This window comes from Petromyzon marinus, chromosome 48 (assembly GCF_048934315.1).
Source record: "Petromyzon marinus isolate PM22_M1 ecotype Great Lakes invasive population chromosome 48, UKy_Petmar_22M1.pri1.0, whole genome shotgun sequence".
In the NCBI taxonomy this organism is placed as follows: domain Eukaryota; kingdom Metazoa; phylum Chordata; class Hyperoartia; order Petromyzontiformes; family Petromyzontidae; genus Petromyzon; species Petromyzon marinus.
This window is the reverse complement of record NC_133714.1, coordinates 7613623-7639939: the sequence shown is the minus strand read 5'-3', so window position 1 is coordinate 7639939 and position 26317 is coordinate 7613623. Positions and strand designations below refer to the sequence as shown.

The 26317-nt window shown below is 48.9% G+C and overlaps 1 protein-coding gene across 5 annotated transcripts in view; it reads left to right on the top strand.

Moving 5' to 3' along the window:
- Nucleotides 1-26317, top strand: part of LOC116952759 (nuclear receptor subfamily 2 group C member 2-like) — a 99606-nt gene that overhangs the window by 9498 nt on the left and 63791 nt on the right. Inside the window, exon 1 of one of the 5 annotated variants that reach the window (XM_032972381.2) lies at nucleotides 10356-10704. The exons of the other annotated variants lie outside the window; for them this stretch is intronic. The gene's annotated coding sequence lies outside the window, so the exon portion shown is untranslated. Of the gene's footprint in view, nucleotides 1-10355; nucleotides 10705-26317 lie in introns of those variants that run through there. 5 annotated transcript variants of the gene reach the window in all.

Below are 26317 nucleotides of genomic sequence, written 5' to 3'. Positions count from 1 at the left end.
GCGGTCGGCAAACGCACGTGAAGGGCGATCAAAACGAGAACCTGCGGGGTGGCTCAAAAATACCTGCACGAGCAATTGAGCCAGAGTATAGGGGGAGGAGGTGGGGAGGTGTAAAGTTGCAGCTTACAGAGTGCATTTCAACGTCGCATAAGCGACCGTCACCTGTCCGCCCGCAACCCAATGCAACGCAGCATTTGTGCACGTTCTCGTCGTCATTTTGTATGGATGTTCAGAAATTCGACCGTTTCACACGCGGTGAAGTAATTCCTCATCTCGCGCGTACGTCCGCTTAGTTCTGAAGCGCAGTGAAGCATTTCCCCGTGTTTGGGGCAACCCGCGCTGCACTTTTGTCCAGTGCCATATTATTGCATGGTGGTGTAACTGTCATTTTCTATGGATGTTCACGTATCTGACCTTTTCCTACATCCGCCTAATCCTCAGTTCCCATCGAGATGGATATGCCATGTTTGTAGTGTATTCCATGAAAAGTCTAAGCTTGTAAAATTGCTGCCTACAAAGTGAGTGGATTTACGCGAGGGTTGTTCATCAGTCGTCGATTTTTCCATCATCGTTATCGGAATTGATTATTGATTTCCAAAGGCATGTGATTGATAATGGAATCCATTTCAATTTTAGTAACGATCTCACTGATCGGCACTCGCGAACTGCACAACCGCAAGGCGCGTGCTCCAGTGTGATTGGTCAGTGGCAACCATGATCAGGTACCAACGGCAGGGATCATTAGTCTCCATGTGGTACTGTTGAGGAAGGTGCTGTCAATGAGCACCTACGAAGGCCGGGACGGCGCACGAGAGGGTGGGTGGCCAGCAACACGCCCGGCTGCCTTTGTCGGCCCCAATGCTGATGTTTGCGCACTGCACCAGGTACTCGTTTCAAGCTGAGTTGACCTAGGAGCCACTAAGGATCGGTTCAAATATTCATCATTGCTAATCTGGTTGTGCGCCGGAATATAACTCGGGTCACCCGGTTCGTAATGCCCTGCGCTAACCACCTGCACTCCCCCACCCACCCAATGTTCCAACACAAAGACAAAGATCATCCGTATAGCGTTAACAGACTATTGGGGTTGGGGCAAGTGCTGTTAGTGACCGCGTATGAAGGCTGAAACGGAGCACAAGGGAGTGGGTGGCCAGCACCATGCCCGGCCACCTTTGTCTTCCAAGTGGCAATGTTTACACATCGTACCAGGTACTCATTTGAGGCTGAGAGACCGGTTAAAATAATTGTCACCGGTGTTGGCCGTGAACGGAAATCGAACTCTGGCCGTAGGGTTCGTAGCACAGCGTGCTAACCACTACACTACCGCTTCCCACAACGTTCCAACACACACACACACACACGGACGCACATGGCTGGACTTTACTTGTATTATTACACTTTGCAATGTGTGCTGCAAACCGATAATCGATGTAATCATTTTTTAGCATGCGATTGTGGATATCGCTCACACAAAAACCCTTCCAAAAAATGAACAAAACTCTAAATTAGACAATGACTAGCAGGTTACTTAAAATCATAAGACACGTAGGTAAAATAATAATAATAGGAAGAAGAAATGAATAAAAATTAATTGAATTAAATTAGACAATGACTAGCAGGTTACTTAAAATCATAAGACACGTAGGTATAATAATAATAAGAAATAAATAAAAATTAATTGAATTAAAAATTACCAGTTATTTTGCTGATGAAGGAAGCTTGTGTTGTCTCCGAAACGTCGTGATTTGATTATTTTAATTTTAAATTAAATTTGTATTATTATTACCTACGTGATTTTACCTAAAGAACCAAAGAGTATGGATCATTGCAGTCACGAAAACTTCAAATCTAGAATTAAAATCATTAGTTTTTTTTTTACTGACAATGAGAGAGATGAGTTGAGATCACATACTTTCAAGTGACTGGCCTTGAGACATTTTTTTCCCCTCTGTTATTTTTATCAATTTTTATTTTTTACATTTAAACATCACCCATTAAAAATCAAATAAAAAAGTACGCACGATGGCCATCGTTTAAACATGTGCAATTTGTAGTAATATTTGCCCATTTTTTTAATATGAAGAGTTTCTGTGACGCTTCTGGTTGTCCAGGTCACTCGCCGTGTGCGGCTGCGTTGTCCTATTACTCTGCACCATAAGCCCCGGCGCTTTATGGCCGTAGGCAGACTGCAGGGAGAGAAAGGAGAGCAATTGGGTTTAATTTTTTTGCCATAGAATATCACCGTGGGGGAGGATGATGTATTTTATCTTACGGGCGTCAGATCACACGGAATGTGCCCCATCTCCCCGTTAGCTCTCCAGAAGACGAGCGGGTGTGTTTGAGCCCGTGTATAGTGCTTGCATTTAGAAGGGAAACAATAAAATGAGAAAAATTTTAAACAATCAAATTCTCATGACGTTTCGACTGCAACACAAGCAATCATCATCAGGTGTGAAAACCACAGCAAGAACATTTTCTTGCTGTGGTTTTCACACCTGATGATGATTGCTTGCAAGAACATTTTCTTGCTGTGGTTTTCACACCTGATGATGATTGCTTGTGTTGCAGTCGAAACGTCGTGAGAATTTTATTGTTTTATATTTTTGTTTCCCTTCTATGTGACTTTAGCGAAAGCACCAAGAATATGAATCCCTGCAGTCATGAAAGCTTTAAATGAAAATTTAGTGCTTGCATTATTATTATTAATTATAATGTTTATGCTTGTTTAGCCAGGAAAGTCTCATGACGGGGTTTTTTTTTCAGCAGGGTCCTGCCAAGTTTTCGCAGTTACGGGGACGATATTGCTACACGTAACCCAAACCGAGTAGTTTGCAGGTACATTTTTTTGCATTTTAGTCAATACCGGTGACACTGTGTGTGTGTGTGTTTTACATTAGCCGGTAACTACCGTGCACAGAACAAATGTAAACCGCTGTGGGGCTACACAGTTGGCAGCAGATGGCAGTGCAGAGAAACCAGTTGTTGGACCGCACTTTCGTGTCTATGCTCCCTGCCACAGCGTGGGGTAGGCCCTCATCCAACAGTTTGTTGACATAATGGCTGCAACGTGCACACGTCACATCGCGGAGTTAATTTCACACTATCTTGTATCGACGTATCATAATGCTGGATGAAGGTTATCCCGTGACGCGTCAGTCGTGGGGGTTGTTTGACCATACTTCACCATGCTGGTCAACGAGGATTGTTTAAAGGGGGGTGGGGGAGGGGGAGGGCGGTCTGCACTTCCCAGAATCGTGTACCACCGAACAAAGTGTGGTGAGTGACGGTAACCACGTTCATTGTCAATATCTCTGTAGTGGTGTCGCTTTACAACACAGTGAGAACGCTGGACAGGCTATTACAGACAGCCTAAGTACCCACCCAGGTCTCCTTTGCAGCAGAGCTAATTAAAGACCACCAAACATCCCAGTTTGGCCCCCAGCCGGGGCAGTCGCGGTGGTTTCATCAAAGCTGTTCTGGTGTCTCCCACCCCCGCACCACTACTCCCACCCCTCCCCCCCCAAAAGGCATTTGCAAAAAATTGTCAATTTTGTTTTTGTTTAAAATGTTCTGTCCTCCTGCTCAACTCACGATGAGGACAATGAGCGGGGCTACCTGAGTCGTGGGCGGAGTTGGCATCGGAGTAGCCGGGGCCTACGTGCGGCAGGCTGCTGGGGCCAGCCAACGTCAGTGCGAGGAGGAGGCTTGACCCCTTCAGCCTCTGTCCAATCGTCAGTATAAATGGATAACACCGTGCACTGTTTGGTCGATCGGCAGCACAGGCGAGGTGGGGCAAAGTGTGGGTTACTCGCACACAGGCGCTGGTGTACGACGAGAGGCGGCTGCCAGCTCATCGTGTGTCCCGATTGAGCCTCCCACAAATGTGAACTGTGAGACGCTTCGGAGAGTAATGGCACAGCCCCATCCCTCTGCCCGGCGAAAAAATAAGTTATGGAGATCTGGAAACAAACACATGTGCACGCAACTACTGGGTGATCAAACGCTCCCCTTAAATTTTGGTTTCAAAATACAGGACCCGCCCCCCTCAAAAGTGGCATCTTATAATTCGAAGAATTAATTACACACACACACGTTTCTTTATTCTTCTTGAACAATGTGTGTTGCGTAGGTGTGCGTGTGTGTGTGTACGCGTACGCAGCCTCATAGGGCCAACAAGCCGTCCGTGCCGGTGCGTGTGTATTGATTATCGAGCCTCCGAGAGGTTTTTTTTTATGCTGGGTGAGCGTTCCGTGCGTGTGTCCGTGTGTTGCATCCTTCGTTTCAAGTCTATTGCTGCTGCACGGCGCTCTAGCGTGCCATGATGCACACGAGCGCACATGCGCGTGTGTGCATTTGTTAAGAAGCTTGCGTAACAGCAGCCTGTACGGCTATACGGAGGAACTTTTTAATGTGGGGAGCGGTAGTGTAATGGTTAGCACAATACGCTACAAACCTGGTTCAATTACCGCTCACATCCAACATCACGGAACTGCTCCTTGGCCTCACCTTGATCGTCTCAGTCAGCCTTAAATGAGTACCAGGGGCACTGCATAAACAGCACTGGGGGACAAGGGCGGCCAGGCAGGGGTAGTTTTGGCCACACCACCCCAGCTCTTTACGCTCCGCCGGGCTTCGTAGATGTTCACGAACAGCAGTTGTGCTCAAACAGCCTGTGTAGACCGCACTGGGGGGGGAGGGGTGGGGGTTGGTGGTGTGGGAGGAGGGATCCAAGTCTCATTGTGCTTTATTTTTAAATGCTATCTTTTCTCCGCTATTTAATCAAAGGCGAAAGCCCTGCAGTTCAAAGCGAAGAAGAAAACCACTGGCCTGCTGCACTGCTTGGCGGACAATGGAAAAAACTCTTTGGGGCTATGTTAGGCAGAAGGCTCAATGCACAGGGCTATAATTGGAGGTTCTCTTCGGGCAAGACGTGACAGGCTTATTAGGGCATATTTGCCATGGCCGGGGGTCGCTTTCCATAAGGGCGTGAGGGTGTACAGAATCGGATTGTGTGTTATTTCATTGTTGTAAAGTTATTTCGGGGGGCGGGGCAGGGTTTATCCCTCCCCCGTTTGCAAATTGGAAATCGCGCCAGAAGGATTCGGTGGCACAGTGCACACACATCTTGCGTTCCGTGCGCCTTTGAAGCGTTCCTTTTAAATATAACAATTATTTCCGCTGATAGTGCGTAAATGCGTAACCGTCTGTGTTTTGGCCCCTTTTATGCTGAGCCTACAACGGCTTTTATTGGTCTGCGATGCCAGAATGAGGCCAACGCAGTGCCTTGAGAAAGAAACCTCTTCGTCGTCGTGAGATGAAGAATCCTTTCGGATCCCTCGCAGACCAGCGTTGCCCTTTGTGTTAGAGAATGGCCAACGGAAGCGGATATCACAGCAACCTCTGAAATTCCATTAAGCTCCCCGATCCACATGGTAGGGGGCAGCACTTCTTTCCCGCCCGCCCGCCGGAAAATTCTTGGCACGATCGTCAAACAGACATTTGTAATTCCCCAAGCTTGCATGTAGCAGACCATTAAGTGCGGAAACCAAATTTAGTGCGATGGGGTTTCTTTTTTACTTGGAGTAGTTATTGGGACGCCGTGATGGCAAGAGGGACGCCGCTGTGGTGACATGTTAACTACCTCGCCAGGTATGCAGAAGTTTGTGGGTTCGATTCCGACCCTGACGCCTGCTGAATATTAACTACCTCACCTGGTCGTGGGTTCCATGCCGAAAATGAGGCCTGCTGTATATTTGGAGTTTGCGTGTCTCTTTTATCATCACCACGGTGGCTAGGAGATGTTAACTACTTCACCTGGTATACAGGTGGTCGTGGGTTCTATCCTGACAATGACGCCTGCTGTATATTTGAAGTTTGCGTATCTCTTATCACCACGGTGACTAGGAGATGTTAGCTACCTGCTTGGTATGCAGGAGGTTGTGGGTTCGATCCTGACCCTGACGCCTGCTGTATATTTGGAGTTTGCGTGTCTCTCTCCCTGTGGTCGCGTGGATTTTTATCCACGTCCTCCGGTTTTTCCCTCCACATTTAGAAACATGCGTTTGAAGTAGTTGGCTGCTACGCATTTCCACATGATGATAAGCCACTTTGTTGAGCTGTCATTTGTGATGGTCAGGTCGCTTCTGCAAAAGGGCTATATAGCTCAGTGGGCCTTACCTGGTAAAATAAAGCGTTAGTTTAATAGTTTAGTTTATTGAGAACCCAGTTTAATTGGAGGCGGCTGAAACGTGGAGTCAGACACAAGATCTGCATCAGTACTAAGGTCAGTACCGTGACTGACCTCTGAGCGATCTGGCCACTGCGTTGAGTAGAACTTTTTAATCTTGATTTTAAGCTTTCGTGACTGCAGGAATCCATACTCTTTGGTTCTTTCGGTAAAGTCACGTGAGTATGAAATAAAATAAATCACGACGTTTCGGGCGCAACACAAGCGTCCGTCATCAGGTGAGAAAGCATCTGCTGCTGAGGCAGACTGCTACTTCAATGTCAACCAAATGTGAAGTTAACTTGATCGCTAAATTCAACCTGTCAAAAAAGAAGCCAAAGCCACACGTTCAAAAGTTAGATGTGAACAAGAGTGTCATCAATCATAGTAACATCCCAATTTCCAACAGCCTAAAATCGGTACTAGCTAAAGGGTTGAATTTCTCAGTCACCCCTAAACACATCCCAGTGGATGATATCATTGCCCAGGTCGACGTAGCCCTCAAAGGCTTGGGACACATCCCGGCAGACGTTGCTAGATCTGAAATCGCTGCTATCCTCAAAAACGCTAAGAAACCCATTAGCAACATCAGCAAGGACGAGCGTTTTGAACTCTTTAAATAAAAAAACATAGATGACATAGTCATCCTCTCAGCCGACAAGGGCAATGCCACTGTCATCATGGATAAAACCACTTACAACAACACAATTCAGAACCTTCTTAATGATGGCAGCTATACCAAAATCAACAGAGATCCCACCAACTGCCTTGCCATAAAAAACAATATAATCACTAAATTGACTTCTCTAATCGATCAGACCAAGCAGAGCTCCCTAAAACCTTCGGCTGCTAGACCACCCAGAATTTATGGCCTTCCAAAAGTCCACAAAGTAGGTACCCCGCTCCGTCCTATCGTCTCCACCATTAACTCACCCACCTACAAACTGGCCCTGTTTCTGTCTGAGACCCTGCTTCCTTTCACGGGCAAGTCCACCTCAGCTGTACTTAACTCAGCTCACTTGGTTTCTCTAATCAAGGACATCTCACTGTCTTCTCCAGATTATTTGCTTGTCAGTTTCGATGTAGTCTCTCTGTTCAACAATGTACCTGTACCTGACACCATTGCATTCATTAAAGACTTGGTCCAACAAGGACTGAATCCAGATTTACCAACTTTGTTAAGGCACTGCCTTACCAACACATACTTCACCTGGAATGGTACATTCTACAAACAAAATTAGGGTACCCCAATGGGTTCTCCCTTATCGCCAGTGGTAGTGAATGTTTTCATGGAGAAATTTGAGATAGATGCCATCCAGACATCCACCCTACGTCCTTCCTTGTGGAAGAGATACGTAGATGACACATTCGTCATCTGACCACATGGCCTGCCAGCACTGAATCAATTTCTCAACCACATCAATTCCATACACCCGTCTATCAAATTCACCATGGAAGTGGAAAAGGATGGCAAGCTACCATTCCTGGATGTTTTGATCGAGAAGAGACCTGATGGCTCGTTGGGACATTCAGTCTACAGGAAAGCCACCCACACGGATGCCTATCTAAAGCCTGACTCCCACCACCATCCAGCCCAGAAAAATTCCCTCATCAAAACACTACACAATAGGGCCCATTGCATCTCTGACCAGCACCACCTAGCCAGTGAGCTGGAGCGCCTACACCAAGCCCTCAGGATGAATGGATATTCTGACCGTACAATCCGCAAAGCTGTCTCCCCAGCTATGGGGAGACAACCATCTGAGGACCCAATCAAAACCATCACCTTGCCATATATAGCAGGGGTTATCAAAAATATTTCCAAAATCTTAAACAAACACTAGATCCAGGTTCGTTTAAACACAGTACACAAAATCCGTGATTGAATCCCATCTGTAAAGGATGTGATTCCTGACATGCAATACCCTGGTGTCTACAAACCGAGTTGTGGTTGCGGCAGCAGTTCCATTGGGGAAACGAAACGACATCTCGGCCGCGTTCGTAAACACAAGGCAGATCTGAAACACGGTAGGACCAATACCTCTACCGTTGCCGGTCATTGGTTTAACGCTGTGGGCTCATGAAATAGATTTTTCTAAGACGGTGGTACTCTGCAAACCTACCGGCTATCTTCAGAGATTTGTTCATGAAGCCATTCAGATATATAAACACAGACACAACTTCAACTGACAAGATGGGTACAAACTGAGCAATCTTGGAAGGACGTTATTAACCAGGTAAAGTCTTAACTGCCTGTGATGTTTCCATCCTACCTGCCTATGTCAGCTGTTATTTCCGACTCTCTGTCTCTCTCTATGCCTCTCGCTTAGATCTCTCATGCTCACATGTCCTTTGCATTGCACTTTCATGTCTTTGTATTGAACTCTTATGCTCACATGTCATTTAGATTGTACTCTCATGCCCACATGTCCTTTGGATTGCACTCTCATGCCTTTGGATTGCACTCTCATGCTCACATGTTCTTTGGATTACACTCTCATACCTTTGGATTGCACTCTCATGCTCATGTTCTTTGGATTACACTCTCATGCTCACATGCCCTACAGTCCATCTCTCACAATCGCAGGACGTTATTAACCAGGTAGTCATAACTCGCTGTGATGCTTCCGTCCTTCCTGCCGTTTGGCTGTTATCTCCGACTCTCTGAGTTGCATTGCTCTGTGGGATGCCTTGCATTAACGGGCTGGGGTCTCACTAACATGGCCACTTCTGCTCCCTTAGCCTCGATGTATCGTTGGTTCTTACTGTGTTATGGGCTGTGTGTCTCACTGGCATGGCCACTGTTGCGGTGGTTCTCTTGCGTTGACGCTCCTGCCTCTTGGAGGCCACTCTTCGATCTTACGTTAACATGCTAATTTCTCACATTAACATAGCCACTTCAGTGCCCTCGTCGAAAAGGCCGCTCTTCGATCTCACATTAACATGCTAATCTCGCACATTAACATAGCCACTTCCGTGCCCTCGTCGAGAAGGCCGCTCTCCGTTCTTACATTAACATCATGCTAATTTCTCACGTTAAAGTCACTAGCCCCGCCCACTTTATAACCCTTGGGCTACACCCATTTCAAACCATTTAAAACAGTCTGCCTCAGCAGCAGACCATTGCTTTCCCACCTGATGACGGACGCTTTGTGTTGCGCCCGAAACGTCGTGATTTATTTTCTTTTATACCTACGTGACTTTACCGAAAGAACCAAAGAGTATAGAACTTTTAAAATTTCACTGAATTTTGCCGCCTATGGGCTTTGACAGCATCTGTGTGTGAACGGCATCACAAGATGAAGGTTGGAAGAAAAAAAAACACAGGGCAGAGATTTATCCCGGGGCAACGCACGTCCTTGCTTCTGCCTAATAAGCATTCATCATGATCTATCCTCCTCAACCAAGATGCTGACATTCCGCGCGACTACGCGACGCGACAATCCAACTAGCACCCGAGTACGAGCTGATTTTATCACTCCATCTCTTACAGTGAACGTCCTCTCGAGTTTGTTTCCTCCGTTGGCTTCTACTCGTTAGTCTCGACCAGAGGCCGTCATCTCTTCTGGCGGTGTCGTGTACTAACTTTCTTTTAGCAGTGATAATGTCTCTGCCTAGTGTATGTCCTCTTGACCATTTGTTCCTCTTTCTGTCTCTCAGTGTGATTCCCAGAATGCACCTCCCTATGCTTCTTTGTGCACTCTTTAGCTTTTCTTGGTCAGTGTTTCATGTTTCCGTTCCGTACGTCACAGCATGATGCGCGGAGAAGCGTCTAGAGCTCGACAGATCGAGACAGACGAAACGTAGACCCGACTCGGTTCATTTTCTAGACGTGCAGCGCTCCAGTGCGCGCGGAAATTCATTGAACAGGTGCAATAACGTAGCATGGGCCTATCCGTGGCCCTTAGTCCTGCTTTAGCTTGGCAAGGCGGTCGTGGTGGCAGCACAATCCCCTCTTACGGCTTCCCCCTCTCTGCCCCCCTCCCTCAATCCCGGTGGGGGGGGGGGCTCAGTGTGCCGGGGGCGTGGTGCTGTGTAAGGTCACCGCTCGGAAAGTCCTGCGCCGACCTTGTGTTGATCCCCTCCCCTCCTCCACTCCCTCCCACCCCTCCCGTGCGTCTGGGCGGCCTCCCCACACGCACGCGTCTCCTCCCTGCTCGCCCGCCTGCCTGCCTGCCGCACTGGCAGTCCCATCGATTGAGCGAGCGCGTGTGCGCGCGTGCGTCGGTGTGATCGTCCAGACGTCGCCGGGCACCCCCGCGCACTGTAAAATCCGTCTGGGAAATTTGCAAATGGACGGCGCGGCCCGTCTGCTCTCCTGTGCTCCGCGGCCGCAATCGCCGTCGCGCGCTCGCTAAACCGTACGGGCGGGCGGGCGGGCGGGCAAAAGCCGCTGGCAGCCGCTGTCCTCCTCTTCCTCCAGCCGCAGCAGCAGCAGCAGTGGCGGCGGCGGCGGCGGAAGCAGCAGCGACCGTGTTGTGAGTAACGTAAATTGTTGCGCCGCGCGCCGTAGCGACGACGAGCCGGTTTCGAAACGCCTCCACCCGCCGCCCGTTTAGTTAAACGGTCGGGAGCGGGGGGTCACGCGGAGGCTCGGCGGGGAGGGAAGTGAGCGCTTGACCTTTACCCAGCCAGACGCGGCGGTGGCGCTGCACCTCTTCGCGGACGCTGCCGTCATCGCTCGAGCCTCCGCGGCCGCCGCTGAGAATGGAATGCCTCTTGGCTTCCTGCGTTTTGTGACTTGTCTGCCCCCTCCCACCCCCCCCTCCCCCGGTTGTCAACTATAATACGACAGTGGCAAGTTGCTCGTCGGCATGCTTTAATCATCTCCGGATACCTCCCTCGCCTAGGTTAGATGCCACCCAGAGGCGCAGACCTTGGCATGCATATCAAGCAGAGGGTGTTATCGAGAGGCCGCATTAGTATGAATGCTGCACCGGGTGAAGTGGTAAATAATAAATAAGCCCCGGCGGTTGAGGCATACTTAGCAACAGCTTTTGGGGGGGCGGGGGGGAGAAAGGGCATTTTCATTGTGGCCGGTGTTGGCGGATGGATTGCCCTGGCGGTTTGGCTCCTGCGCCGTTGGGTGGCTTTGCCACAATGGGAGGCAGGCGTGGTGGATCGCACAGAATAGGCGTGCCCAGGACCAGTTCGGGTTTTTAACATCCATGTTGGCCGCGGCCGGAAATCGAACTCGGGTTTTTTGCCAGGATCGTCGTGCAGTTTCTGGACCATTATACAGCCGCTGCCTTCCGAAAAGGGCACACCGGATCTCATTGGGCTCTCACAAGGTTAAATAAAGGATGCCAGTAGATGGCAGTACAGCAAGTGGGTTTGTGAAGCTCGTCTGTCTCTCTAGACCCTTGGGTGCAGTTCCAAAAACGAGTCATTCTCACAGTCAAAATGTCAAATCCTCTCAGTGATACGTATTCAATGTGATTTTGACGTTAATTATAGTTTAGAAAATGATGGCTTAGTTGTGGAATAAGGCATTCGTTTGACAAGTGAAGAAAACCGTATGCTCCATCGCCATTTCAGTGCGGATGAGTCAGAGTTTGTCCGAGTACGTCCGACACCGCGGCTTGTCATGAGCGTTCCTCCATTATATACACTCCTAATTGGTTGACGCACTTTGCCCAAAGCGAAACGCACCTTTCGCCATCATACCAACGATTGCCTGCGTCTTTAAAGCGTACGAAATGTACGTCCAAAAAAAATTGCTTGGGCGAGTCGTTGCGTGGATTATTCCGCGACTTCTCTGGTTTTCCCTTCCACGCACAAAACAACGTACCAGCGGCAGGAAACTATTGTCAAAAAGAGTCTCAAGGCTCGGTGAGGCTTTCCTGGATAAATAAATGAACTTATTTATTATTCTTGGCAGAAGTCACAAGGCACTCGCCCAGTCATGTGTGGCAAAGCGTGCTCCGTAAAGAAGACATGTGCAACCACGTGACGTCAGTTGTGAGTTACGTGCAGTAGCAATGTTTGTACATGGTACCCCCCCCCTCCCCAGATCTCCCTTCAACAAAGGGATTACGAACCTCCACGATGCTCGTGTGGTGAAATAAAGGATGGCAAAATATATCTATTGCGGAATAATAAGCGTGCTTAGGAATTCTATAATTCATAATGATAAATATAATAAGCGTACAGACCTTGGTCAATCCACTATTGGATGACGTTCTACCAATGCCGTGTCGGCCGTGGGTGTTGTTTGACCATACTTCGCCACACTGGTCAATGCAGGCTGGTGAAGGGAGTGGGCCAAGGATCCGTTCAGGGTCAGTTCGGGTGCCCCCGGGTCATCGGGTTCGTAGCTCAGCGTGCCAGCCGCTTTGCATTCTTATCGTGTTTCACCCTTTTTGTGTTTGCTTCTTGAAACGCGCTGAGCCAACTGTGTCGCGAGCGTTCATCAGATGTACCCCAACGGCTCGGCCGTGACTCAGAGCGGAGTGGAATGTGTTTTGAGATATCGCGACCGGGTCGGCAGGTCAGTCCGGTGCAATTCAAGCTCAGGGTTGCGGTGCCCCCGCCGTCAGTTATTTATAAAAATTACCCCAAAAATTTAATCACTACAAAAAGGACTATCTAAATCCCAACAATTACTTAATTCTCTGAAATCCCACCTAAGTAGATTACCAGTCTTGCCGCCACCCACCACCATTTCTAATGACTAAAAAAAACACCAGGCCGCTGCAAGTTCATTTCACCATTGCGTACGGACAGTAGTCGTTTTTCAGGTCAGGCGACAAATCTGCTGTGTCTCCCCTCCACCGTTTCATTGCCAAAATGTTATTTTTTTCGTTTCACTACATTTTGCGGAGAGGGCTTCTTTTTTTGTGGGGGGGGGGGGGAACCGTTCGAGTCCGTCTGTCGGCTTGCCGGCCCGCCGTTGTGTGTCCTGTCGCCACTTTTTGCCGTTTTCCCCGCACGCACGCACACGTGCGCACGAGCCTGCCTGTCCATCGTTTTGCCCGTCGCTGGATTAATCCCGCTGCCAACAATATGTGTGAAACCCGGTCGTCAGGATTAATTGCCCGTTGGGGGCCAGTAGGGGTGCAGGGGGGCGCAGATGGAGGGAAAACAAAGCGAGGAAAATGCCAACCGTCATCATTGCCAGGACTCTGCCCCGGTGGCGGCGATGACGGCGGTCAGGGTCAGGATGTACCCTCGCCGGGCGCACTTCAAGGTCTATGGTCTGGGCTCATTAATCAAGTTGATAGGCAGTAGTCGAACCCAGGGGAGCACCTGTGTTAGCTCCACCCGGGTTAATAACAATAAGTTGTTTTTAAATAAAGCGCCACCCGTTATATGCTGGGGTGTCCCAGACTGCTTCACGTGTGTGACGAGCAACTCGCATCACATCTCCCCTCGAACGTTCGAAAGGACGCCCCAAGTGGCAGCTGTCCCTGTGCAGCACAAGGTTATTCGGCACCTGGTCTGCGAGCGGGCATTTGTCTTGCCGTTAGTGGGCGATGATCGCTACGTGTAATCCCGATCGAGTAATTTAGTTTGCCCACCAGTCTTGGCTTTCCCAGGATCGTCCTCTTTTCTTGTTGAGACATCTCTCCTGGAGAGATCTGTAAGTCCTTCCCATAACATGAAAATTCCCAGTTATTATCAAATCGCGCAGTGATACACCATTCGAGACAATGCATTTACATTTTGGCTCTCCGCTCTTCAAGTCCTTGTGAGATATTATTTTTCTTCCCATGACATGTCCCAATGTTTCACACCTCGGGTAATGGATACGGTCATCCATTACCCAAGTCTGCTGTGATACGGATGTTAAATAGAGAGAGAGGAGCTGTGGCATCATTTGCAAGAGATCGTCGTTGTGTGTGCAGGTTTTATTTCGCCCTACGTTTTTTGCTTGTATGATATTTACTGTTCTTATGCGGGCACGTGTACAGCCCTCTGTCTCTATACTGCTGGATGGGGCCTGTCCCCGTGCTGTGTGGTTCGTGGGGGTTGTTTGACCATACTTCCGCCATGCTCGTCAATGCAGGACCGGTTCAGATGTCACTCGCCACTAATGTTAGCCGTGGCGAGAAATCGAACGCAGGTTTTAGTTAAATGAATTATTATTTAGTTTCAAATTGCTCACGACAACAGCGAAGTCATCATCTTCGTCACCGGTCATTGTTTGTCCGCTGCTGGATGAAGGCCTCCACGCGCCATCACCATGCCGCATGGTCCTGCGATGCGACAGTCCATGCGGACTGATCCCTTTGCGCCGTCTACGCGGTGGCCGCCCTCTCGGGCCGATTCTCGCCTTTGGTTTTTGGCTGTCAGTCTGTCACCAGTTCCAGTAATGTTATGACATTATGTTAGGAGACTCCTCTGCTGCCTCGAAGGTTTTCCGTTCAAAGCAGATGACTTTGTCAAGGCTGACAATTCAGTTCAGGAAATTTTACTCGTCCACCCCATCTGTGCTTTGACCCCGATGCCGATTCTCACTGAAGCTAGGCACGTAACAAGGCGTCGATTCATTCGGCATCGTTTCCAATGCTCGCGATGCGTGCATCTAATCGTGCGTGTGAGAATCAGCTAGTTATAATTATGCTAATTACAAGTGAGGCAAAAATAAATCAAGAGACAAAACGAATGTGCCAGTAAAAAATATATAATGAAAAGCTAATTATTGAATCGACCGTGAATCAATATTGGTGACAAAGTATAGATTTGGGTGAAACGTCATGATGTCCGACGGTTCGCTCCCAGATTGACATTGGGGCCCATAGACATACATAGAGACCCGAAGACTCAGAGAGACCAGTACAACTCACATAGAGACCCAGAGATTCTGAGAAACCCATAAGACTCGCACAGAAACACATACACTCAGAGAGACCCATAGACTCACACATAGACACATACACTCAGAGAGACCTATACAACTCACACAGAGACCCAGAAATTCAGAGAAACCCATAATACTCACACAGAGACCCATAGGCTCACACAGAGACCCATAGATACAGACTCATAGAATCGCAAAGCAAAGGAAGGAATGGAAGAGAATGGGGGCTGGGGGAGATCTTTGCCCAGCAGTGGGAATTTTACAGCCTGACAGCAACCACAACGGCGACAACAGCGCGAGGCACTGGGCTCGTGTTTGTCTCCGAGGTCACCGCAGGGCTTCCGATTGGTCTTGGGCCGCCGGCAGCTTGGGCTTAATCCCTGGGAGTTGGTGCCGACCCCGAGCGGAGCGGAGTGAATCGTCCACCTGATTAGGTTCCGCTCGAGCGCACATTTATTTTGTGAACTGTTTACCCCCGAGCGTGGATTAGTTGCCCTCTCTCCGATGGACTTTGTTTATACGTCTCGTAAATACTTACTTAAAACCCTCGACGCGCCAACAATAACATTATCCCTTGACGATTTGTGGGGAGAGGGCTTGCAAATGAAAAAAAAAATGAGGTGGCCGGGTGGATCAGAGGTCAGAGACGCCGAGCCGGCATCACCGAAATCCTGGTTTCAAATCCGGGTTTCAGCCACTTGCCTGCGATTAAACCAGGTTCTCGAGTGCAGTGAGTTGATGGTCTCAGCCCGGTCACCAATGATTAGGGCGTCAAGGGTGGCGAGATTTTAACTATCTCGCCTGGTATGGAGGATGTCGTGGGTTCGTTCCCGAACCTTGACGATGCCTATTGTATATTTGGAGTTTGCGTTTCTTTCCGTGGTCGCGTGGAATTTTTTCCGGGTCTTCCGGTTTTTCCCTCTACGTTTAGAGTATTTGGCCGAAATGAATGTCCACATGATGATAAGCCGCTTCGTTGAGCTATGATTTGTGGCCAGGTGGCTTCTGAAAAAGAGCTACATAGTCCGGTAGGCCTTACCTGGTAAATAAAAAAATTGTTTAAGTTTAGAATAATATCACGGTCACCAATGATTCACCTATATTTGCAAAAATTCTAGCACCGTGGCTTATAAATGCTCGTTTTGATTAATGTGCCTCCTCCCCCCTTTCTTACCTATATAACCTCTTGCCACGGCAGCTCTCCCGCAGACTTCAGCATTTTCTTGCTGTGGTTGTCCCACCTGATGAGGATCACTTGTGTTGCGATCGAAATGTCGTGATTTGTTTTATTTCATTTTATTTCTACCTTCGTGACTTTGCCGAAAGAACCAAAGAGTATATAGGTTTACTTTTAAATAAAGGTGCGCACTAAAGCAGCACCGTATATTTTCCAAATCAAAAGACGCTCCGGAATTAAGACACACCCCCCCCCCCCCAAGCGTGTGCTCAGTCTTAAAATAATAATAATAATACAAATCCGGTCACACAGAGACAAAGATCCCCCGTATAGCCATTAACAGACAGTTGGAGAAAGTGCTGTTTGCGAGCACCGACGAAGGCCGACACGGCACATGAGGGGGTGGGTGGCCAGCACCATGCCTGGCCGCCTTAGTCTGTCTAGTGGCGATGTTTTACTCACCACACCAGGTACTCATTCGAGGTTTAGTCGACGTAGGGGAGGAGGCCCGAGACCGGTTCATATATTCGCCACAGTTATTGGTCCTGAGTGGGAATCGAACTCAGCTCGCCAGGTTCTTAGCGCAGCGCGCTGACCGCTACAACACCGCTCCCCATGCGCATGCAAACACCGAACCGTATTGTAACACATACCCCCAACCTTTTATTTAAAATGTCTATTATAATCCGGAGAATACGTTACGTGACGTCATCTTCTGGGGTCCTACTCTTCCGCACAGTGGGCTCGTGCACTTCTAGTTGCCAGAGTACAGTTCAGAGTAGAACTTCCTGCATCTCGTGATACGATGCGGATAGCAGCACAATTGGAATACATTTTATAAGGGGGGGGGGAATTACGATGCTAATAAAATAAAACCTCCTTTGGCACTCGCTCGTTCAACTGCGTTTCAAAGCGCTTCTGGTTGCGCTCCTGACCCGTGCCTGCCAAAAGAGCATGACTGTTTACAGCTTTCGCGAACGCTGGGAGCCCCGTGCAATTACTCGAGTGCAGTTTGCCAGAGTCGTTTTTTTCTCGTGTAATATTTTTTTTCCTTCACGTTCAATGTGGGCTTAGAGCGGAGGACAACCGGAGATGAATCGGATGGTGAAATGCGATTGTGCGGACGGATAAGCCGGCACGACGCCTGACAGAACCCGCAAAAGGACGGGCAAACTTCGAGAAGGTTCACAGCCGCGGGGCGTCAGTGGCGCCCCGCAACCATTGCGGCCAAGTGATTGTTATTATTATTATCACCACCACGCTTGTTTACCCAGGAAGAATCTGACCAGGCCTCGAAATACCCCTCTTTCAGCTGGGTCCTGCCAAGTTTTCCGCACGGCCGGGGGGGGGGGACCCCGGTGTTGACGTTACGTGTAATCCCAAATGAGGAATTTGCAGGGATATTTGGCCAACTCCAGTATGAGTGAGTTTGTCGCCTGAACCGGTTCTGAATACCGCCTCCCGCTCCCCCCACTTACAAATTCGCCCTAACCTACTTGGTGAAGTATCGTAAACCACCACCCCCCTTATTACCTGAGGAGGCCTTTATCCAACAGTGGATTGGCAAACAGCTCTACATTATTATTATTATGATGAAACTATAGTGCCAAACATGCAACAACAACAAAAAAACACCCCATGAGTTTATTATTAATATTACTCTTTGGCGTGTGTAATTTCTGTAGAAATGTAGAAACATTCACGGGTCCACTTGTATTTGCAGGGACTTGTTGCAGGCAATGTAAATTACACACATTGTTACCGTTGTCATGATAAGCCCTTTGTCAGCCGCCGGCGGCCTTGATGAGTCCCCCCGTACGCCTGCGTGCATACAAATTCATCGTGCAGCGTTTTGTACAAATAAACATTTGGCTGTTCGCACAACAAGGAGGGTCATCTTCGTACGCCTGGCAACGTAGTTGGCGAGAATCGGCGAGGTTTTCCTGCACTATCAGCGGGCCAGGTGGCTCGGAGGTCGAGCGAGCGAGCGACCGCTCGCAGTCTTGTAGATAGACTCGCCCCCTCCATGGGAATGAGGATTTTCCACAACGGGCTTTCTGTGAACAGGAGATGAGCACCCACCTCAGTGCCCATTTGAGCAAGAAATCACTTTGACTTTTGACGAATTACGGGCGTGGCGATGTATAAATCAATTGATTAAGAGTCAATCGTTAAGCCCAAGGCACATCGATTGAATCGTGTGCATTGACGCTCGATTGTGACAATCGATTGTCTATATATTTTTTTATTTGCGGTGCACTATCTGATTTCATCGCTCCGTCTCCTAGGCGCACGTATCCTCGGGCACGCTCCCTCCTTGAGCCGATGCTCTGTCACGCGTCTCGACCAATGGCCGTCGTCCCTTTGTCCAGCCGTGACGTGCCCTCGCCAAGAAGCCCGCTTTCTTTTACCGGCGATGTGATGTCACCAGGTCCCAAAGCCCTGCTTAGCTTCTGAGTTCCACCGCCAGTTTCAGGCTGCATGCTGGGAGAATTGGCCTTTGACTGCGAACGTCGATCCAAGCATGGTGCAACTTGCGCAGAACCGCAACAGAACACCACCACCAACGTGAATCTTCATTCCATACGAACGTACCCCAGTTATTTTCCTTCTACAGTGCCGTAATTGCCGTTTCTTTTTTTTTTTGCCTTGACCCAGATATCTAGTTGGCAGCCGCCCATCCAAGTGCTAAACCACGCTCCAAACCCCCTCGCTCTAGCTTCGAATATCCGACGGGGTGCATTCGGCACGATTGCGTCGTCGGGTCATCTAGCTTTAGGGGTATTACCTCGTCACATTGGACCGCTTGTGGACTTGGGATAATATTCACTGCTATGTCAGGGCATTCACTAGGAGGGATTTGGCGACAATCTGAACCTGGGCTGCTGAAGAAACACGGGAGGACATTAACGCATCGCCGCGTACGTGTAAATGTGCCTCTCGCGCGCGCGGGTCTCCTGGTCAGATGCCAAAATGAAAACATTACACGTGTACAGTGTTCACAACAGCGTAGAGTACCGTATAGTGCACTGTAAAAACCAACGAGGGCTAGGTGTTTGGCAGTGCATACGGCCGTTGTGCGCATGGTGGCTTGTAACGTAACACGATGGCAGCGTGGATCAGGCACAAACCCACGCGAGAGAATACCTTCCCGCGGCTACCTTCGTTGTAAATGGGAGGCATCGTTACGAGCGTGGTTCGTTAGAAAGCAGCACCGAGGGGCGTTTTCTCGGAACTACATTGAGAGGCATAAAGAGGGTATCTGGGTTAATTACATCATTCAAACTGCTAAGTAAAGTCAATGGGCATGGGCGGGACACATCACTGCCGGAAGGGATGATGGCCAATGGTTGAGGATTATGGCGGAGTGGCAGCTCACGAACGGAGCGCGGCGTCCAAGAATTTGAGCGGGTGCGGTGATAAAATCAGCTCGTTGCGCTGGTGTCGTGTCGGCCGTGACACGGCAGGGTCGCGGGATATGGTGGTGGCTTGGGTGAAGGGAGGCATCCATCCAGCAGTGCATTGACCGAGTCTGCCAATAATGACACGGCAGGAGTGCGGCCGAAATCTTTACGGCTTGAAACTTGGCCGCCCGTTTGCTCGCAACTACAGTGAGGGAAAAAAGTATTTGATCCCCTGCTGATTTTGTACGTTTGCCCACTGGCAAAGAAATGATCAGTCTATAATTTTAATGGTAGGTTTATTTGAACAGTGAGAGACAGAATAACAACAAAACAATCCAGAAAAACGCATGTCAAAAATGTTATAAATTGATTTGCATTTTAATGAGGGAAATAAGTATTTGACCCCCTCTCAATCAGAAAGATTTCTGGCTCCCAGGTGTCTTTTATACAGGTAACGAGCTGAGATTATAAGCACACTCTTAAAGGGAGTGCTCCTAATCTCAGCTTGTTACCTGTATAAAAGACACCTGTCCACAGAAGCAATAAATCAGATTCCAAACTCTCCACCATGGCCAAGACCAAAGAGCTCTCCAAGGATGTCAGAGACAAGATTGTAGACCTACACAAGGCTGGAATGGGCTACAAGACCATTGCCAAGCAGCTTGGTGAGAAGGTGACAACAGTTGGTGCGATTATTTGCAAATGGAAGAATTACAAAAGAACTGTCAATCTCCCTCGGCCTGGGGCTCCATGCAAGATCTCACCTCGTGGAGTTGCAATGATCATGAGAACGGTGAGGAATCAGCCCAGGACTACACGGGAGGATCTTGTCAATGATCTCACGGCAGCTGGGACCATAGTCACCAAGAAAACAATTGGTAACACACTACGCCGTGAAGGACTGAAATCCTGCAGTGCCCGCAAGGTCCCCCTGCTCAACAAAGCACATATACATGCCCGTCTGAAGTTTGCCAATGAACATCTGAATGATTCAGAGGACAACTGGGTGAAAGTGTTGTGGTCAGATGAGACCAAAATGGAGCTCTTTGGCATCAACTCAACTTGCCGTGTTTGAAGGAGAAGGAATGCTGCTTATGACCCCAAGAACACCATCCCCACCGCCAAACATGGAGGTGGAAACATTATGCTTTGGGGGTGTTTTTATGCTAAGGGGACAAGACAACTTCACCGCATCAAAGGGACGATGGACGGGGCCATGTACCGTAAAATCTTGGGTGAGAACCTCCTTCCCTCAGCCAGGGCATTGAAAATGGGTCGTGGATGGGTATTCCAGCATGACAATGACCAAAAACACACGGCCAAGGCAACAAAGGAGTGGCTCAAGAAGAAGCACATGAAGGTCCTGGAGTGGCCTAGCCAGTCTCCAGACCTTAATCCCATAGAAAATCTGTGGAGGGAGCTGAAGGTTCGAGTTGCCAAACGTCAGCCTCGAAACCTTAATGACTTTAAGATCTGCAAAGAGGAGTGGGAAAAAATCCCTCCTGAGATGTGTGCAAACCTGGTGGCCAACTACAAGAAACGTCTGACCTCTGTGATTGCCAATTAGGGTTTTGCCACCAAGTACTAAGTCATGTTTTGCAGAGGGGTCATATACTTATTTCCCTCATTCAAATGTAAATCAATTTATAACATTTTTGATATGCGTTTTTCTGGATTTTGTTGTTATTCTGTCTCTCACTGTTCAAATAAACCTACCATTAAAATGATAGACTGATCATTTCTTTGTCAGTGGGCAAACGTACAAAATCAGCAGGGGATCAAATACTTTTTTCCCACACTGTAGTTGCTGTGCTTCAGAAAAAGGAAAAAAAAATCCAGTGGAGGAAAAAATTCCGCTGCAATTTTTGTAAAAAAAAATAATAATTCAACAGCCACTTGATGTTAGAGCCTCCCACATCTTGACCTCGTTAACCCAGCCGGGGCCCGGCAAGCGTTGAGCACAACGCCAATTCTCGGACGCGAACGTCAGCCCGGTTGCCCCAAAACCCCCACCATCCCACCACAGCTGCCCCCCGCCGTCCCCCCCCCCCCCATAGCGTTCCCAGCCGCACGCGTGATGTGACGTAACCACCCAAATAAGGGCACTCTCCGACGCCACCCTCCCCGGGGCTAAGACGGCTCTGCCCTTTGCCAGCAGTGGTGGCGGGAGTTGATTATCCTTATGCCGGTACCCCGGGGTACCAAGTAATACAAAATGGCCGAGGCAATTACATATTTTATTTCTGGGAAACATTTTTTTTCCAGGAGTGAACTTAACTTTGCGTCCGGGGTACCAATCAATCTGAAATCAGTGCCCACTCCGCGATGTCGAAACGCCAAACAACAGCATAAAAAATACGTTATCGAAAAATTCAACTTTGAATAGTGCATCTTGTACGGCTCGTCGAGATGAGTCGATTGCCGCATCGCCGACCATCAACAGACTAAAAATTACTGCATCACGGAAATTATGCGAGGTACCGCCATAAGGTTCAGTTGCGCCTTCGTCTGTCCGGTGGGGGGAGACACAGAGGGATGCGTCTTTGTCGTGGCTTCGGTTTTTCTTTTGTCGGTTATCGGTGTGCGAGCCGCGTTCCGATTTTCGGTTACTGCACTTGTGCAGCCCGACGTCCGCGTATCCGACAGTCGCGCGTCTGCGCCCTGGCTAATAAACAGCCCGTGCGTGCAGCACACCGCGCTTTGTCGCTTTCTAGACTTGTTCACAAATCCGATCTTTTCACACGCTCATGTACTTTTTAATGTCAACGTTAGTCGGAACAGTTCCCCATGTGTAAAGCAGTTCATTTTAGTCCAGTAACAGAATTTGTGAATTTTGTAACTGTCATTTTCCAAAACATGTTCGCATATCCAACCCTACATCATTAGACCTCCTTTGCCAGTACCAAAATGTAATAATAGGGTTTTCCCCCTTTTTTCTGGCAACAAAACTGAAACCTTTTTACAAGGATTCATGTCTGCATTAACCACAATACCTGCAGTCAAAATGCAAACAAAAAACATACTATGATAATATATGCATTGTCCTTGAAACTGATTGGTCCACACTAAGGGACGGCTTTCTTTTGAGCCTCGACCCAATTGGTCGAGGCCTTTTGGCGTCATGTGGTCGAGCACCAATTGGGTCGAGGCTCAAAAGAAAGCCGTCCCTTGATGTGGACCAATCAGTTTCAAGGACAATGCATATATTATCATAGTATATTTTTTGTTTGCATTTTGACTGCAGGTATTATGGTTAATGCAGACATGAATCCTTGTAAAAAGGTTTCAGTTTTGTTGCCAGAAAAAAGGGGAAAAACCCTATTATTATATCCAACCCTTTTTGCATTACCATTGAGTCGGGTATGCAACGTTACGCGAGACGTCGTGTGGGACTCTGACCGAATCGCTCGGGATTGCGCCCGATCCCGTCCAATCTCGGAAGCTAAGCTGGTCTCAGCCTGTTAACAGTGTTTGGATGGGTCACCACCAACTGGGCATGAACAGGTGTTGAAGGCTGTCCGGGGCTACGCTTTGGGGCAGTGTCGCAAAATATACGTACTTTGTTGCGTGTTGTTCGACCATGCTTCACCACAATGGTTAGTGTGGTTTGCCGTCTGGGACCAGTGGAGATATCACTCACCGCTGGGGTGCCGCGATGGCGAGATGTTAACTACCTCGCCTGGTATACAGGAGGTCGTGGGTTCGATCCCGACCCTGACGCCTGCTGTGTATTTGGAGTTTGCTTGTTCTCTGTCTCTCATCATCATCATCACGGTGGCTAGGAGATGTTAACTACCTCGCCTGGTGTACAGGAGGTCGTGGGTTCGATCCCGACCCTGACGCCTGCTGTGTATTTGGAGTTTGCTTGTTCTCTGTCTCTCATCATCATCACGGTGGCTAGGAGATGTTAACTACCTCGCCTGGTGTACAGGAGGTCGTGGGTTCGATCCCGACCCTGACGCCTGCTGCTGTATATTTGGAGTTTGCGTGTCTTTCTCTCTCATCATCATAACGGTGGCTAGGAGATGTTAACTACCTCGCCTGGTAGACAGGAGGTCATGGATTCGATCCCGACCCTGACACCTGCTGTGTATTTGGAGTTTGCGTGTCTCTCTCTCTCTCATCATCATCACGGTGGCTAGGAGATGTTAACTACCTCGCTTGGTGTACAGGAGGTCGTGGGTTCGATCCCGACCCTGACGCCTGCTGTATATTTGGAGTTTGCGTGTCTCTCTCTCATCATCATCACGGTGGCTAGGAGATGTTAACTACCTCGCTTGGTGTACAGGAGGTCGTGGGTTCGATCCCGACCCTGACGCCTGCTGTGTTTTTGGAGTTTGCTTGTTCTCTGTCTCTCATCATCATCACGGTGGCTAGGAGATGTTAACTACCTCGCCTGGTATACAGGAGGTCGTGGGTTCGATCCCGACCCTGACGCCTGCTGTATATTTGGAGTTCGCTTGTTCTCCCCGTGGTCGCGTTGGTTTTTCTCTGGGTCCTCTGGTTTTTCGCTCCACGCTTAGAAGCAACGCACGTTCAGAGTATTTGGCCGCACTAAATTTCCACGTGATAATAATCCGCGTCGTTGAGCCATCATTTGTGGCCAGGTCGCCTCTGAAAAACAGCCTTGTGGGCCTTACCTGGTAAAATAAAAATGTTTATTAAATAGTTTCATGGATGTTAGGCATGGCCTGGAATCAAACACAATTTGACGGGTGCATAGCACAGGGAATTGCGCTGACCACCCCACAGTGAGCTCTTCATTATGATTTTCAGCCATGATCGATCCACTGCTAGATGAAGGCCTCCTGCACGTGGTCATAATTCATTGCTCCATCTCCACGGTGGTCATCAGTGAGCTCATACCTGATGATAAAAAGTTTTTTTTATCTGTCATAAAATTTTCTCCCTACGATGCAAAGCGGTTATCTCACATTGATTGATATCACGACTGTGAAACAATATACTGCAATGGGCTTAAGTAGTTACCAACCGTGTTTAGTCAGAGTGAAGGGAATTCTATTATGCAGGGATAAAAGCATGGTTTTTATACTGTAAAGCATTTAGAACTGTACGTGTTCTGTGCTTTTGTGGCACTATACAAATCCTCTGAGGTGGATCGTTGGCGCAGTGGTTGGCGCACCAGGATATTAATTCGCCAAACTAAGTTCGGTTTCCAACCATGGCCAACATCTGGTGGCAACCACTATCTGCTGGGTATGGGCACTGCCACCTCTTCAAAAACGCCTGGTTTGGCGAGGAAAAATACCCTCTAGAGGGGCTTCTCTTCTTGTAGTGGAGGCCTTTTCCGCACCTCCGATTAGCACGGTTGGCTACGTATGGTGCGAAAGAAGTTCAACATACGTACGTATTTCCGGCAGCAGGAGTTTGAGCATTCAATTGCACGTTTCCCTGTGTAGCGTGAATGGTTACAACAGCTCTCAAGGATTGTATACAATAGGCATCCATACTCTTTGGTTCTTTGGTTCTCTACCTACGTGACTTTACCGAATAGAACCAAAGAGTATGGATCCTTGCAGTCACGAAAGCTTCAAATCTAGAAAACAATAGGCATCGTCAGTGGTCGGGATCGAACCCACGACCTCCTGTATACCAGGTAAGGTAGTCAATATCCCGACACTGCGGTCAAAGATGATGCGCTTTTGCGGCTGTTTGGAATGCTCTTCCTTCCGATATTCGGAAGCCACTGCAGCTCTGCAATTTAAAATAATCTAGAACAACTTTTGTTGTGTTTAGCTTGTTGTCCTTCCCCTCTCCCACCGCTCTTCCGATTTGCACGGTTGGCTACGTACGGTGCGAAAGAATTTCAACGTACATACATACATTGTATCTCGTGTTACTTCTGAGAGGGTGATTAGGAGGGGGGGGGGGTGTGGGGGGGGCGACCGTAATTGACGCTTTTATCGCAGCACCTCCACCCCCGGCGCCATTTTCGTACCGTCGCTGCGGCCGGTTTCGCGGGAACCGGGGCGGCCCGTGGTCATCTCCTGCGCGGCCGCGGCTCCGTGCGCTCTCTCTCGCGGGTCTCCCGTCGCTCTCCACTGGGCATCTGTGGAAAAAGAGCTATGCAGCTCATGGGATTGCCCCGGTATAAATGAAATATTCTGATATTCCGATTCTGCTCGATCCAGGCGACGTTTGGTCCGCAGACGTTTCGGTGACCCTTGACCAGCCACTCGGCCGGCGGTCGGCGCGTCTGCCGTGGTTATCGGCGTTGGTAGAGGAGCGGGCTCGATGCTCTGCGCAAGAGACAAAGCTCCCCTTGTAAGCTTAACAGACTGTTGGGGCAAGTGCTATTAGCGAGTAGCACCGAATGAAGGCCAGCACTGTGGCACACGAGGGGGTGGGTGGCCAGCACCACGATCGGCCCCGGTCTTTGTCTCCCCAGTGTTGATGTTTACACACCGCACCAGGTACTCCTTTTTAGGTTGAGTTAACCTAGGGGAAGCCCAGGACTGGTTCAGATATTCGTCTGCAGTGTTGGCCGTGAGCGGGAATTGAACTCGGGTCACCAGGTTCGTAGTGCAGTGCGCTAACCGTGACACACACAGTTAAACGCAAGTATATAGAGGCTGATCCATGTATTGATACACCACTGATTGCTAATGGTCCTCTTGCTTTCATCTCAACAGCTGATTGAATATTGTGAAAGCGCTGGCTCCATATCTTACACGGGAGAGTGTGTA